Consider the following 17,197-nt stretch of genomic DNA (forward strand, 5'->3'; position numbering starts at 1 on the left):
GCTAGAAACATTAGAAAAGTGTTAGAATAAAAATCTTAGCTCCAAAAATCCTAAAAGAAATAAGAACATAAGAATAGTTCTATTAAGAGATAAGTATTCCCAAAAATAGAATTTCGATTTTAGGTGATAAGAGGTCATATTTAGAGTACTTTTACACATTTAGAGTCCATGCATACTAAAAATATAGAAAAACAATGCGTTTCTAAAGATGGTGCGTTTGCGGCTATATACAGACGTTTTTGCCTGTTCTGCCTACGCTAGCTTGTAGACCAGATGCCTTTTCGTTCTTTTGACTGGTTACATGACTATATTCTAAGTTTTTATCAGAGAGTTATGGCTAAAACAGTTTGCTGTTTCTGTCAGGGTCTCTACATAGAGAAAACTGTGAGAAGACAGCAAGTAGCCTCAAGGTAATCCTAGAGTTTGAGATGCATATATCCCTTCATTCTTATCTAATATCTCAGAAAAGAAGCTTAGATTGCTATAGTCTTTCGGAGGAAGAGACCAAGACTCCATAGCTTTTCTTTTAGAGAAAGAATAGTATGCCATAGCCCTATAAAAGAGAAGGCTATTTTGCCACCATAGATCTTAGAAAGAGAGAAGAGTCACAGTATGAGTAAGAGGAGATAAAGCTTGGAGATGATTGGAAGATTTCAATCGTAAGACAAGGTATTAGAAGATTCTATTCTCATATGTCAAGTTCTAAAGCTCTTGTTAACGAGCAAAGGCAACGATAAATGACAAATTTCCATAAGGTATATACATATTTTGTTTTCAATTATATATCATTCCTAGGGGTTGAGGTATGGCCCCGGCTTCTCTATTGATTGTTACAGTGATCTATTTGATTGATTTACCATTTAAAGTTTGTATTCTTTTAAACAACAGCATATGCCTTAATAAAGAATGTCTTATCGCAATCTCAAGTTGAAATGCTAAAATTTGTGTGAGAATAGGATTGTTTTCTTAAGAAAGTAACATGCATTGTAGTCCTATGGTTTAGGAGTAAATGGATTGTTATCTTGGTTAAATTAAGGTACAGGTATAACTTCTCCCTGCCTTGACGCTGTCCTATTCTTGTGCTTGTATAGCCGGACGGCGGAGACGTTAGTAAGGCCCGGAGTTGACCCATGGTATCCCTCATACCATTGGGAGAATGAGGTTCGCCAATTGAGGCGAGTGATTGTGATGCTGCCTAGTTCTGAGGGCCCAGGCTAGTGCGGTGAATTAGCCCACCCTAGTGCGCAGACATCCCTCTGAGGGGCGGGAGGATCGAGCGATGGAGCCTGAGAGGGCAACAGGCCGGCTTGAGTCCTCGCCAGCGGCCGACGATGAGGTGTATGGTCCCGTAGGGTTTTGCCCAGCTTGTAGAGGCTGGAAGGCCGAATTCTAGATCATCGGCGGTATAAAGGAAAAGAATAAGAGAGCCAGTTTGGCTTGTATGAAATTGATTCATGATTAAACTTTGTTTTTATAAATCTTATCTTTGGTATGATTGTATTGTAGAAAAAGGCTGTTTTAACAAACCTTGTGAAAAGGGCCTTAATTAAGAAACATGTTTTTTTATGTCAAACAGTGTGGTAGGATTAATTAGAAAACAAATTGACGCGTGAGTAGGGTGGAAAGTGGGAGGATGGAATGTCCCGATGGCACTATCCTATGGACGGGTGGACCCGATTAGTCGGGTAGCTTTCCAACAGATTAAGTGAAAGCCCTACGCTAGATAAATACTAGGAGAAGACTAGGCCAGCGGGCTGTGCCTTGCATGGATGAGGAAAAAAGCATTGCCTCTAGAAATCAAGTCTTGTAGTTGCCCAATTTATGTGATCAATTACCCTATGGGTGATTTGAATTTAGAAGACCACGCTCCCCCTGCGGGATAGAACTAGGTCTTACCTATGAATCGTATCCTTGAATCTCTGTATGGTCAAGGTGTCGATGAGTAGGAAATTTTCTCTAAGATAAGACTTAGTGGAATATGCATTACTTGTACAGACTACATGCCGTTATCTAATCTCATCATAATGGTATTAGATTGAGGTTGGAGCTTGTAGTTAGTGGCTCTATTTTTTACTATGATCGCTGCGCCTTCTTCACAGGTGCAATGTATATTTAAATTTTTGTTTTTACCTAATGTGGTTGCACAATGTCTTTAATTTGGATAATGGAGCTCTATTATAAAACCCTTTGCTTTTCATTAATGATTACATAACACAAAAGAGATAATTGCTTGTGGAATATGCATTACTTGTACAGACTACATGCCATTATCTGATCTCATTAGAATGGTTACACATCTGAACCTGTGGCTTATGTACTAAATAATTTACTTGGCTTCATGATGTATGGTAAACCCTGGGGCAGATAGGGTCTGACTACTAGTATGATGTAGGTATTGTTAACATAGGAGCTCTGTATTAGGGACTTTATTTGCTTTCATCTCTTTGGGATAGATGTCCTCTGGACTTTCACTTTTACTGATTAATGGGTAAAAGAGAAATCTTAATTCTGATATTTTGACTAATACTCTATTTTATGTCTCATAGATTTTATCCCTTTTTAGAGGGTCAGAGATTCCTCCTGACCATTCACCGTCAAAAGCTTGCCAGCATGTTTTGGCATGCATCAAGACCAAAGAAGCACAAGATATTATCGTGTCCTCAGTTCGACAAGAGCCGCGCCAACATGGCTCTCTTCTACAACTCTTGTCCTTTAATGATTAGGTTAAGCTTTTGGCTGAGCTAGATAAGGATAAGGAAAGTCTTCAAACAATTCTCACCATCAATGTGCCTCTGGCCGATAGTCTTAAAGATAGAATTGCTTGTTTAGATTGAGGTTGGAGCTTGACTCATAGCCAATAGTGCCTGGTGGGCTAGGTGTAGGTAGTCTACCTTCAAAAATACTCTTTTGCTTCTGTGTTTAACGGTTTACATGCAGGTCACTACATTTACCTGGCAACATAGCCAATGGATTCCAACTGGAATATATATATGTATGGCAAACATTGCCAAAGAGCCTAACTAAGGCTTCCCATTCTACTCAGTCTTCACACATCAATATCTTTTGTTGGGCAATAGGCTATCCACGCAAGTGGTAGCGTATCGCTCCACTTGTGCGGAACCTATGCCCAGGTCACAGATGGTACACACACACACACCTATATCTCTCTTAACTTATACAATTTTGCTACCTAATATTTTTCTAAACTAAGGATTTTTATTGGACCCTTGAACTTTCTAACCTCTTTCTCATAGAATTTTGGGAACTTGTGGGTAGTGTTGAACATGTTCTTTAACCCAATATTGGGTCACTTAATGTAACTAAAGGCTAGAATTTTTGTTTCATTCATTTTTTTGGTATGAGCTGAGATTTCTTTTTAGCTTCTCTTGGATTTTCATCTGGAGACCATAAATGAGTTTGGCTTTTTTATTGCTACACACACACACACACAATACACACATCATACCTATCATAATGTCAAATCTTTTTTATTTATTGCTTGGGATAACCTTTTTATTACTTTAATGTGGGCACCATGCTATATACTTTGACTTGGAGGAGTCCCAAAATATAACTTATTGGTTAACACAATTTGAGTAACTTTATTGTTATCATATTAAACCTAACTCCGGCTCTATAATAAGAAGATGGGTAACATTACACAGCGAAGATGATGGTGCCCTTTTTGCTTTTGGACTGCTCTATTTAAGGCTCCACTATATGCGTGCAATGATGAGAGGCCATATGGGCTGCTAATGCATGAAGATGCCTCGACTGAGGATTTGCTATAAATCAAGACAAATTTGGGATGAGTGGCACACACTCACTATAGTTTGCTTGTTTATTGCTTACTCAGGTCCCTCACTTAGCCCTTTGGGTATGTTTTGTGATCATGGCTCTATTTCTTACTATGATCGCTGCACCTTCTTCACAGGTGCAATGTATATTTGAATTTTTTTTACCTGATATGGTTGCACAATGTCTTTAATTTGGATAATGGAGCTCTATTATAAAACTCGTTGCTTTTCACTAATGATTACATAGCACATAAGAGCTAATTGCTTGTGGAATATGCATTACTTGTACTACAGACTACATGTCGTTATCTGATCTCATCAGAATGGTTACACATCTGAACTTGTGGCTTATGTACTAAATAATCTACTTGGCTTCATGATGTATGGTAAACCTTGGCTTACTACTTGGGGTAGATAGGGTCTGACTACTAGTATGCTGTAGGTATTGTTAACATAGTAGCTCTGTATTAGGGACTTTAATTGCTTTCATCTCTTTGGGATAGATGTCCTTTGGACTTTCACTTCTAATAATGATTAATGGTGGGTAAAAGAGAAATCTTATATCTGATAATGGTATTCTCTCAATGCTCTTTATCTAATCAATGGCTGCATGATTGGGTACAGCTTGCTTTCTTGATATAACTTGTGTTGTGAATTTCTTTACTATATAGAGACCTATGACATGTGTAGTGTTGAAAGACATTGATGACAAGCGGTTGAGTCCCCTAACACCTAAACGACACATCTAGACTAACACTTTTGTTTGTCTAATTGTATGGATGCAGGTATCAGGACACCTTCTCCAGATTGCATGTGTGAAAAAGGGTTTCTCTGCCACGCCGAGGATCTGCCTCGGCTTCTTGTGTTTTTTTTCTCTCACTAGATCTAAATCTCATCTTGAAGTTTTACTTGAGACACTCAGTGATCCAAAAACATGATGTATTACACAGATGATGAAATATATCATGTTTCCATTCATATCTTGAGTATAGAGTGTCTTTTGAATTTGGTATTCAGCTGTAGGGTATTGTATTATGTTCAAAACGAAAACACACACTCTAGCTACAAGGTCTACTCTCTTTGGAGATAGTCCACATACTCATACCCAAACTCTTTATACCTCAGCCGTATTTATATAATTCTCGCTATCATTGTGCTTTTAGCCAATAGTCTTAAAGATTGAATTGTATGTCAAATGAGATTGGAACTTGGCTCACAGCCGTGGTGCCCTTATGTTAGTTGGTTTTAGGAAGTCTAGCTTCAATAGTACCTTTATTTTGACTAATACTCTGTTTTATGCCTCATAGATTTTACCCCTTTTCAGAGGGTCAGAGATTCCTCCTGACCATTCACCGTCAGAGGCCTGCCAGCATGTTTTGGCATGCATCCAGACTGAAGAAGCACAAGATATTATCGTGTCCTTGGTTCGACAAGAGCCATGCCAACATGGCTTTCTTCTACAACTCCTCCTTTAATGATTGGGTTAAGCTTTTGGCTGAGCTAGATAAGGATAAGAAAAGTCTTCAAATAATTCTCGCCATCAATGTGCCTCTGGCCGATAGTCTTAAAGATAGAATTTCTTGTTTAGATTGAGGTTGGAGCTTGACTCATAGCCATAGTGCCTTTGGTGGGCTAGTTATAGGTAGCCTACCTTCAAAAATACTCTTTTCCTTCTCTGTTTAACGGTTTACATGTAGGTCACCACATTTACCTGGCAACATAGCCAGTGGATTCCAACTGGAATATATATGTATGGCAAACATTGCCAAAGAGCCTAACTAAGGCTTCCCATTCTACTCTATCTTCACACATCAATATCTTTTGTTGGGCAATAGGCTATCCACGCAAGTGGTAGCCTATCGCTCCACTTGTACGAAGCCTATGCCAGGGTCAGGTGTGGGTACACACCTGACCTATATCTCTCTTAACTTATACAATTTTGCTACCTAATATTTTTCTAAACTAATGGTTTATTATTGGACCCTTGAATTTTCTAACCTGTTTCTCATAGAGTTTTGGAAACTTGTGGGTAGTGTTGAACATGTTCTTTAACCCAATATTGGGTCACTTAATGACTAAAGGCTAGAATTTTTGTTTCATTCATTTTCTGGTATGAGCTGAGATTTCTTTTTAGCTTCTCTTGGATTTTCATTTGGAGACCATAAATGAGTTTGGCTTTTTTATTGCTATAGAACACACACACACACACACACACACACACACACACACACACAATACACACATCATACCTGTCATAATGTCAAATCTTTTTTATTTATTGCTTGGGATAACCTTTTTACTTTAATGTGGCAGCAAGCTATATACTTTGATTTGGAGGAGTCCCAAAATATAACTTATTGGTTAACACAATTTGAGTAACTTTATTGTTATCATATTAAACCTAACTCCGGCTCTACAATGAGGAGATGGGTAACACTATACAGAGAAGATGATGGTGCCCTTTTTGCTTTTGGACTGCTCTATGTAATGCTCCACTATATGCCTGTAATGATGAGAGGCCACATGGGCTGCTGATGCATGAAGATGCCTCGACTGAGGATTTGCCATAAATCAAGACAAATTTGGGGTGAGTGGCACACACTCACTAGTTTGCTTGTGTATTGCTTACTCAGGTCCCTCACTTAGCCCTTTGGGTATGTTTTGTGATCATGGCTCTATTGCTTACTATGATCGGTGCACCTTCCTTATAGGTGCAATGTATATTTCAATTTCTATTTTTACCTGATATGGTTACACAATGTCTTTAATTTGGATAATGGAGCTCTATTATAAAACCCTTTGCTTTTCACTATTACATAGCACATAAGAGATAATTGCTTGTAGAATATGCATTACTTGTACAGACTACATGCCGTTATCTGATCTCATCAGAATGGTTACACATCTGAACCTGTGGCTTATGTACTAAATAAACTACTTGGCTTCATGATGTATGGTAAACCCTGGCTTACTACTTGGGGTAGATAGGGTCTGAGTACTAGTATGCTGTAGGTATTGTTAACATAGGAGCTCTGTATTAGGGACTTTATTTGCTTTCATCTCTTTGGGATAGATGTCCTCTGGACTTTCACTTCTAATGATTAATGGGTAAAAGAGAAATCTTAATTCTGATAATGGTATTCTCTCAATGCTCTTGGTCTTATCAATGGCTGCATTGATTGGGTACAGCTTGCTTTCTTGATATAACTTGTGTTGTGAATTTCTTTACTATATAGAGACCTATGACATGTGTAGTGTTGAGTGACATTGATGACATGTGGTTGAGTCCCCTGACACCTGCAAACACATCCAGACTAACACTTTTGTTTGTCTGTTTGTATGGATGTAGAAAACAGGACTCACCTTCTCCGGATTGCATGTGTGAAAAAGGGTTTCTGTGCCGCCGAGGATCTGTCTCGGCTTGTTGTGTTTTTTTTCTCTCACTGGATCTAAATCTCATCTTGAAGTTTTAATTGAGACACGCAGTGCTCCAAAAACATGACATATTACACAGATGATGAAATATATCATGTTTCCATTCATATCTTGAGTATAGAGTGTCTTTTGAATTTGATATTCAGTTGTAGGGCATTGTATTATGTTCAAAATGAAAACACACACTCTAGCTACTACAGGGGCTTACTCTCTTTGGAGATAGTCCACATGAAAAGATGCAGGGGGGAAGAGAGCTTGAGCTCTTGCAAGCACACACACACACTCACAAAACCCTAATAGAGAACACACAAGGTGAGAGGCTGAAATCTTCTTCTTCTCTACTCAACACTCAACACCCCATATACAAGATAAGAGTACACCCAATATGAAAGGTACTCAACCAATACATACACGGGTTCTCTATAGTGTGAACCCGACTAAATGAGTTGGCGCTATAATTATGCCAGTCTCTAGAATGGCTGTCACATAGCCTGTCATCCCACTGGCCGCATAGCACCCAAGATCTCACCAACCATGCCAGTGGTGTAAGTGTGGGGCCTATCCCCCAGGCGGGTCATCAGTGGCCACCGCCTCACTAGACGAGGTTGATATCTCAACACTCCCCCTCGAGCTCAACTCCATCTCATGTACACCAAGCGAAGCCCTGAATCTGCGGAGCTTCTCTGTACCCAATGCTTTGGTGAAGATGTCAGCTACCTGATCCTCTGTGCTGACATAAACAAGGTCAAGGTCTCCTCCAAGACCTTCTCTCTGACGAAGTGGTAGTGGACCTCTATGTGCTTTCTACGAGCATGAAAGACTGGGTTCCTAGGCCAACTGTATACTGCTAATGTTGTCACAGAAAATGACTTGTCTATCCACTGATAGACCCAAATCTGCAAGTAGCTTTCTCAACCTCACATGCTGCCATAGCAGCTCCTCTGTACTCGGCCTCTGACTGGATAGAGCAACCGTAGGCTGCTTCTTGCTACTCCAAGTCACAGCAGCACTCCCCAAAGAAAACATGAATCCACTGGTAGATCTTCTATCTGAGATACTACCAGCCCAATCAGCATCTGTGTACCCATGTACACATATCTCTGTCCTCCCAGTCTCATAGAATAGTCCACAATGTAAAGTAGACTTCACATACCTCAGTATGCGTCTCACTGCATCCAAATGCAGTTTCCGTGGAACCTGCATAAACTGACTCACCAACCCAACAGCATACTCAAATCTAGTCTGGTGATCGTCATATAGATCAAACTTCCTACTATGCGTCTGTACATAGTAGGATCCTCCAAGATCTCTCCTGAATCTACACCCAACTTGCCATTCTGATCCAATGGCACAGAAATAGGCTTACAGCCTGTCATACCATACTTGGACAACATGTCCAAGCCATACTGTCTCTGCAGTAATCCAATACCATGCAGTGACCTAATCACCTCAATGCCCAAGAAATATCTGAGCTCCCCCAGATCCTTCATCTCAAACTTCTGTCTTAGCAAGATCTTTACATCAAAGATCTCTGCATCATGGTCCCCCGTAATGATCAAGTCATCTGTAAGATTCCTCCCCCAACCCCCTTGATGTCTAGTATCTTCCCCTGTAATCAATCCCTCTTCAGAAATATAAAGACCTTGTTTTTAACTGTTTTAACCTAGAGAGAGAAAATATTCTAGAGAGAGAATATTCAGATTTTGAATATTTTTGGATAGAAAAATATCTCATATAATTAAGATGAATCCCCCTGAAACAGAAATTTAAAAAGAATTTTCAAATGTGCAATTGGAATTAATTGGAAATAGGTATAAAGAACCTTAGTCTAAGGGTCTAGATTTTCAGAAATCTTTAGACTATGGTCCAATTAAGGTTCCTATGGGCCAATAGCATCAATACATGTGTAGGGAGGAGATAAATCCAATTTGTAAAAAGAAGATACCCAAAAATGAGTAAATGCTCACATAAGGTGAAGAGTTGAAAATGTACAAGGTTTATTAGTAAAAAAAACACATATGTAAGGAAGGGGAGTTCTTTAAAGGAGGTGCATATTTCACATAAGATGAAGAGTTGAAAATGTACAAGGTTTATTAGTAAAAAACTATGAGCAATATTAAAATGATTCCATTATGACACATATGTAAGGAAGGGGAGTTCTTTAAAGGAGGTGCATATTTCACATAAGATGAAGAGTTGAAAATGTACAAGGTTTATTAGTAAAAAAAACTATGAGCAATATTAAAATGATTCCATTATGACACATATGTAAGGAAGGGGAGTTCTTTAAAGGAGGTGCATATTTCACATGCTTGAATGAGTTTTAAACTCATAAAAATGGAGATATTTCATCTCTCCTCTCTCCTCATTCAAGTCTAGTTCCAAAAAGTTAGCTTAACTGACCTAAAAATGGTCAAAAAGTGACCTAACTGACTTGGAAAATTCTAGAATCAGTTTGTTTGGTTAGGAGCTCAAATTTTCCTATAAATAGAAGCCTCCCCTTGTTGAAAAAAATATAATGTCTTATGCTTTGTTACTCTACTCCACCTAAGCCAAAATATATAGTGTCTTATGCTTTGTTACTCTACTCCACCTAAGCCAAAATATATAGTGTCTTATGCTTTGTTACTCTACTCCACCTAAGCCAAAATATATAGTGTCTTATGCTTTGTTATTCTACTCCACCTAAGCCAAAATATATAGTGTCTTATGCTTTGTTACTCTACTCCACCTAAGCCAAAATATATAGTGTCTCATGCTTTGTTACTCCACCTAAGCCAAGAACTGTGAATTCTTTAATAATTCACTAGTTTTTGACACTTCTCTCTTTCTTCAATCCCCATTGGGGGCCTCTACCCCGTGAATAAAGAATCAAGCAAATTATAAGGTAAGTATATTGACACTTCTCTCTTTCTTCAATCCCCATTGGTGGCTCCATCAACATACTAAACCAATTGATTGGTTGGGGGCCTCTACCGTGAATAAAGAATCAAGCAAATTATAAGGTAAGTATATTGAATTTTGATCTTTTCTATAATTTCTCAATGATTCTCTCTTCTCAACCCCTCTCAAGCTTGAGAAGCTTAATTGGTATGGTTTTTTAAATGCTATTGAAGTTAATTGGTGAATAGTAGTGAAGAGTTACATAATTTAATAAATGCTATTGAAGTTAATTTCCATTTATGTTTAAATTCTAATGGTTTTTATGTAATTTCTTCCTCTCACTCAAGAAATGGTCATACTCATGACCCATTCTCAATCCAAATGAAGCTTTTCATAAAGCTTTTCCTTAATCCAAGATTAAGCTATGCTTGAGGCTAAATTAATGGCTTTTTTCTATGCTTTTAGTTTATGCACATTGATGATTCAATCCATTATGGATTGATGATCCAATTAGAGACCATTCTAATTATTTCTTTAATAATGAGCCTTATCCCTTAGAAAAAAATTGAGATTTATCAGTCATAGTAGCGGAGCTATGGCAAAATTTTTATAGAAATTACGCATAAAATAATTTCATTCAAAGCATAAAAAGAGGACTTCCTACCATATTCTAGGAACTATCATCCTAGATTAATTAAAAGAATATTATTATGCATGGAGATATGGATGTTTGCATGTAGATGTAGAGGTATGGATGTGAGTGTGAATGTGGAGGTGGATGTATGCATGGAGATGTGGATGTATGCATGTAGAAATAGATGTGTAGATGAGGATGTAAATGGAGATGTGTAGATGAGGATGTAAATGGAGATGTGGATGGATGCATATAGAAGTAGATGTATAGATGTAGATGTGAATGGAGATGTGGATGTATACATGTAGATGTAGATGTGGATGTGGAGGTGGATGGATGCATGTAGATGTAGGTATATAGATGTAGATGTGGATGTGGAGGTGGATGGATGCATGTAGAAGTAGATGTATAGATGTAGATGTGAATGGAGATGTGGATGTATACATGTAGATGTAGATGTATAGATGTAGATGTGGATGTGGAGGTGGATGGATGCATGTAGATGTAGATGTAAAGATGTAGATGTGAATGGAGATGTGGATGTATGCATGTAGATGTAGGTGTATAGATGTAGATGTGGATGTAGAGGTGGATGTATGCATGTAGATATAGATGTATAGATGTGGATGTGAATGTGGAGGTGGATGTATGCATGTAGATGTAGATGTATGGAGGTGAATGTGAATGTGGATGTGGATGTATGCATAGAGATGTGGATGTATGCATGTAGATGTGAATGTACGCATATAGATGTGGATGTATGGATGTGAATGTGCATGTAGATGTGGATGTATGGATGTGGATGCATGAATGTGCATGTAGATGTGGATGTGAAAATAGATGTATGGATGTAGATGTGGATGTATGGATGTGAATGTGGATGTGGATGTAGATATATGTATGGATGTGAATATATGATATGTGATGTGAAGGAATCTGAAGTGATGAGATGGAAAATGATGTGATGGGATGAGTACACATATAACTGGAATGTGGAATAAGCAATGTGGATTGATGAGGGATAATGTGGAAAAATGAGAGTTAATATAGAAACTGTATTTTGTGACTGTTTGTAAATGCTGTTTGTAAATGACTGTTTTATGTCAAGATTGCTGGGAAAGCATTGTGACCATCTTGTGATTAAGGTCGTGGAGACCTAACTGAAAAAGTTGCAACTGCTGACGGAGAGTCAATGAAGGACGTCTCGCGTAGCAAGGTCGGCCGAGGTCTTGACCAGCCTCGGTGCGATTAAAATGGTGAGCTTCCCCGGTACGGTGGATGAGGGGCCAAGGAAGCGGCCTATGAGTGAAGCGCTAGGTCACCTGCGAAGGAATCTAGAGGGTGCTGACCATACGGTGCTCGGGCTCTGGGTCGCCTAGGATACCCATGCGTGCGTCAAGGAAGATTAGAACAGAGTTGGAGTTGTTTTCTGAAATCGGGCATGGATCTGGTTGATTGACCTTGCTGGTCTTCAATGGATGAGTCCATGGCTCTTTATATGGATCTGTTGGTTGATCTTGCTGATCTTCAACGAGAGTCCATCTTGATAAGTGATTATATTGCCGAGTATTATGGGATAGGGATTAGGAAACGGCCCCTGAGTGGACAGGTGGTGAGCGTCCTAGTTGCCAATGATGCCATAGATACTCTGATGAAGGAATGATGGAAAAATTAAGAATCAACTGGATAAATTGAAAGATGGTGATCAGTGATACTATGGTTTTATTAAAGGATTGTTTTAAACTGGTTGAATATGTGAAAAGGCAATTTCATATTGGGTGTGTGAGTGGTGTGACTAGTTTTACATTGCATGAACATCCGGCTAGGGGGCCTTGGAACTCTTTTCCTTGGTACCCGGGACAAAACCTAACCAAATTACTAATTGGATCCCATCACTACAGTGGTTGGGCGGTTGGCTAACCCATGGGATCGGATGGGGTTAGGCTGGACTGATGGATCTGTAAATCGAGACTCAAACTTTTGTTTTTACGATAGATAAATTAAATCCCGGACAGTAACTGTTCTATGGATAGGAAATCAACGGCTGTGCCTCTTGAATGGGGAAAAAAGCATTGATCCCGATGATCCAAGTGCAAGTTTCTTCCTTGATCTGACCAAGTATCTTATAGATGCAATTGGATCAGCTCAATCAGAAATGATCTTGACTACGTTAGAGTAAAAAGTTATCCTGGGGAACCGCCCGTGCTTTCCGATAAAAGAAGTTTTTTCCGGGTTCGGTTTTGGAACAATCGACGGATTAATCTCTTATCCGGATATCCGTGGGTGAGGCCCGAAGCCCGAATGTGGGACCCCTGTCCCGCGCGAGAAGTGCTACTTCCGCTGCCAGTATCCTGAATCCGTTGCTCGGTGGGAACAGGGATCTTACAGTTGGTATCAGAGCATTTGGTTAATAAAGATCAACTGAGAAGATAAATATATCAAAAATTTATAATTGTGTGAGATAATTCATACAATTTGATATTCAAACTGAAATTCGTAATTTGGTAATTGGGTCTTCAGATGGAAGTGCCGCAATTATATAGAATCCCTGACTTGCTTGAGGCCTAGACATGATAGTATTTACCTTATAATTCCAAGGGCCGTGACTACCCGTATATACCGAGAGTATACTGCAGCTCTTTACTGACAGTATATACGAGTAAATCTAAGACTTGAAATTATAAGCGTTAATGCTATCTAGATGATGATTTTGAATGTGATTGATATGATTTTGAATGTGATTGATATGATTTTTAACTCTGTTTGAGAATGGACGAATTGATTTGGATTCTGATTGAAAATTCTGATTGGAAAATGATGATTTTTAAAAAATTAGTTGAAATATAATGAAACCACAATGAGAGGGAATGGGACGAGTCCCTATGATGATACTCATAATTAGAATGATGATAATGAATTCAGCAGATCACTATGAGATTCGTGGGTTGTGCTGTCAGATTGCTACTGTTAATACTTGACCGATAGATCAAGTTAAGGGATGTCAAATTGAGAACTTGCTTGACTGGAATTTCCGTGGAGGAATGTTCCGAAGGAAACTTTCGGTCTAATGGACCATTATCATGTTAAAGCTATGAATGATATAATCTGAATGAATTGTTATTTAATGATGAGTTCTATATAAGGGATATTTATCCCAGTGTTCTGTTGGGTTGACCAGAATATAAGCAACCCCAGAATAAAAATTGGATCTTAAGAAAAAGAGTTATCCTCTACCTTGCGAGATGAGGACATCTCGCACTTTTTAAGTGGGGTAGAATGTAAGATTCCTCCCCAACCTTTGAGGTATATAGGAGTAAGAATCTCCCTTTCTGATCTTATAATTATTCCCTCTCTAAAATAAAAGAAAGTTTCTGTTTAAAAAAGGAAGACCCTTTCCCTAGAATACTTCTCAGGAGTCCCACCTGTTTTAAAGATTTAGAACAATGAGTTCAGAAGTGAGAATCGGTGTTTTGGATACCAAGGTTTTGGTTTTCATTCGAGTACGGCCCAAAAGAAGTTCTTTATCTCTTGGGGAGTATAAGAAGTTATCCCCCAGATATTGTGAACTTTATATCAGAATTCAACAAAAGTAGGTGACAGCCTACAAGCTTCTTTTATCTCCTCATCTCAAAATTCTTTTATCTCCTCATCTCAAAATTCTTAATGCCTTCTATAGAAAAATGTGTCAAACACAAATCATGGAAAGATGGTAAAACTTTAGTGGCAAGTTACCGTTGGCTTCTAGGTTACGCTAGCTCCTTCCTTTATATAAGTCGTAACTTTTACTTGTCACTCACAATAATCTTACTCCCATCAATCTCCTTTCTTTCTTAATCTCCTTCATGGCCTGGCAACAAGAATTAGTTTTATCCATAATGATTCCTCACCTTCAAGACGCAAGTGAGTTTGTGAAGAAGGATTTTATAGAACAGTATGAAAGCTCACTTTTCCCTCACTTGGGAACTTCTGTAGCTCAGACCAAATGGTGGACCTATCAAGACATAACTAGGGTAACACCCTGGGGTCAGCAGCACTTTCGTAATAATGTCCGCTTGGCCATGGTTATTGAAGCCTTGGGTTTGGGTCCCCGATACTACTGCGTCATGAGATCAAGGCATCTTGGGTTTTCTGAGCGGGACTTCTTACTGGCGTGTTTTCTTCCTCTCATGAGAAGATATACCTTTATCCCGTTTTTGGCTTGCCTCTCAAAGGTCCTTTTGTTAGATCACCTCATACCACTGAGATAGGTGCGGCAATAACCAACAGAATCATTCCCATAGATGAGTTACCCTATACTTGTGCAGCTTGTGAGGACTGCTTTTGTGACCATATGATGGACGGGCTTATGGAAGTGTAAAGAGTTCTTCTATCTTTACTGTATAAGTTTCGAGAATGAATAAAGTTTAAATCTTGTTCTTATTTTGAATCTTGCTCTCTTTAAGACTTTTCTTGGTGGTTAATCTTGATTAAAATTTTTCTCTAAGTCTCATATTCGTGCATCTTGCGAAATTATCCCAAATTGCGAGACGAGGACATCTCGCATTTTTTAAGTGGGGTAGAATGTAAGATTCCTCCCCCTTGATGTCTAGTATCTTCCCCTGTAATCAATCCCTCTTCAGAAATATAAAGACCTTGTTTCTAACTATTTTAACCTAGAGAGAGAAAATATTCTAGAGAGAGAATATTCAGATTTTGAATATTTTTGGATAGAAAAATATCTCATATAATTAAGATGAATTCCCCTAAAACAGAAATTCAAAAAGAATTTTCAAATGTGCAATTGGAATTAATTGGAAATAGGTATAAAGAACCTTAGTCTAAGGGTCTAGATTTTCAGAAATCTTTAGACTATGGTCCAATTAAGGTTCCTATGGGCCAATAGCATCAATACATGTGTAGGGAGGAGATAAATCCAATTTGTAAAAAGAAGATACCCAAAAATGAGTAAATGCTCACATAAGGTGAAGAGTTGAAAATGTACAAGGTTTATTAGTAAAAAAAACACATATATAAGGAAGGGGAGTTCTTTAAAGGAGGTGCATATTTCACATAAGATGAAGAGTTGAAAATGTATAAGGTTTATTAGTAAAAAACTATGAGCAATATTAAAATGATTCCATTATGACACATATGTAAGGAAGGGGAGTTCTTTAAAGGAGGTGCATATTTCACATAAGATGAAGAGTTGAAAATGTACAAGGTTTATTAGTAAAAAAAACTATGAGCAATATTAAAATGATTCCATTATGACACATATGTAAGGAAGGGGAGTTCTTTAAAGGAGGTGCATATTTCACATGCTTGAATGAGTTTTAAACTCATAAAAATGGAGATATTTCATCTCTCCTCTCTCCTCATTCAAGTCTAGTTCCAAAAAGTTAGCTTAACTGACCTAAAAATGGTCAAAAAGTGACCTAACTGACTTAGAAAATTCTAGAATCAGTTTGTTTGGTTAGGAGCTCAAATTTTCCTATAAATAGAAGCCTCCCCTTGTTGAAAAAAATATAATGTCTTATGCTTTGTTACTCTACTCCACCTAAGCCAAAATATATAGTGTCTTATGCTTTGTTACTCTACTCCACCTAAGCCAAAATATATAGTGTCTTATGCTTTGTTATTCTACTCCACCTAAGCCAAAATATATAGTGTCTTATGCTTTGTTACTCTACTCCACCTAAGCCAAAATATATAGTGTCTCATGCTTTGTTACTCCACCTAAGCCAAGAACTGTGAATTCTTTAATAATTCACTAGTTTTTGACACTTCTCTCTTTCTTCAATCCCCATTGGTGGCTCCATCAACATACTAAACCAATTGATTGGTTGGGGGCCTCTACCGTGAATAAAGAATCAAGCAAATTATAAGGTAAGTATATTGAATTTTGATCTTTTCTATAATTTCTCAATGATTCTCTCTTCTCAACCCCTCTCAAGCTTGAGAAGCTTAATTGGTATGGTTTTTTAAATGCTATTGAAATTAATTGGTGAATAGTAGTGAAGAGTTACATAATTTAATAAATGCTATTGAAGTTAATTTCCATTTATGTTTAAATTCTAATGGTTTTTATGTAATTTCTTCCTCTCACTCAAGAAATGGTCATACTCATGACCCATTCTCAATCCAAATGAAGCTTTTCATAAAGCTTTTTCTTAATCCAAGATTAAGCTATGCTTGAGGCCAAATTAATGGCTTTTTTCTATGCTTTTAGTTTATGCACATTGATGATTCAATCCATTATGGATTGATGATCCAATTAGAGACCATTCTAATTATTTCTTTAATAATGAGCCTTATCCCTTAGAAAAAAATTGAGATTTATCAGTCATAGTAGCGGAGCTATGGCAAAATTTTTATAGAAATTACGCATAAAATAATTTCATTCAAAGCATAAAAAGAGGACTTCCTACCATATTCTAGGAACTATCATCCTAGATTAATTAAAAGAATA

This window comes from Cibotium barometz, chromosome 19 (assembly GCF_041138505.1).
Source record: "Cibotium barometz isolate CiBa-2024 chromosome 19, ASM4113850v1, whole genome shotgun sequence".
Classification (NCBI taxonomy): domain Eukaryota; kingdom Viridiplantae; phylum Streptophyta; class Polypodiopsida; order Cyatheales; family Cibotiaceae; genus Cibotium; species Cibotium barometz.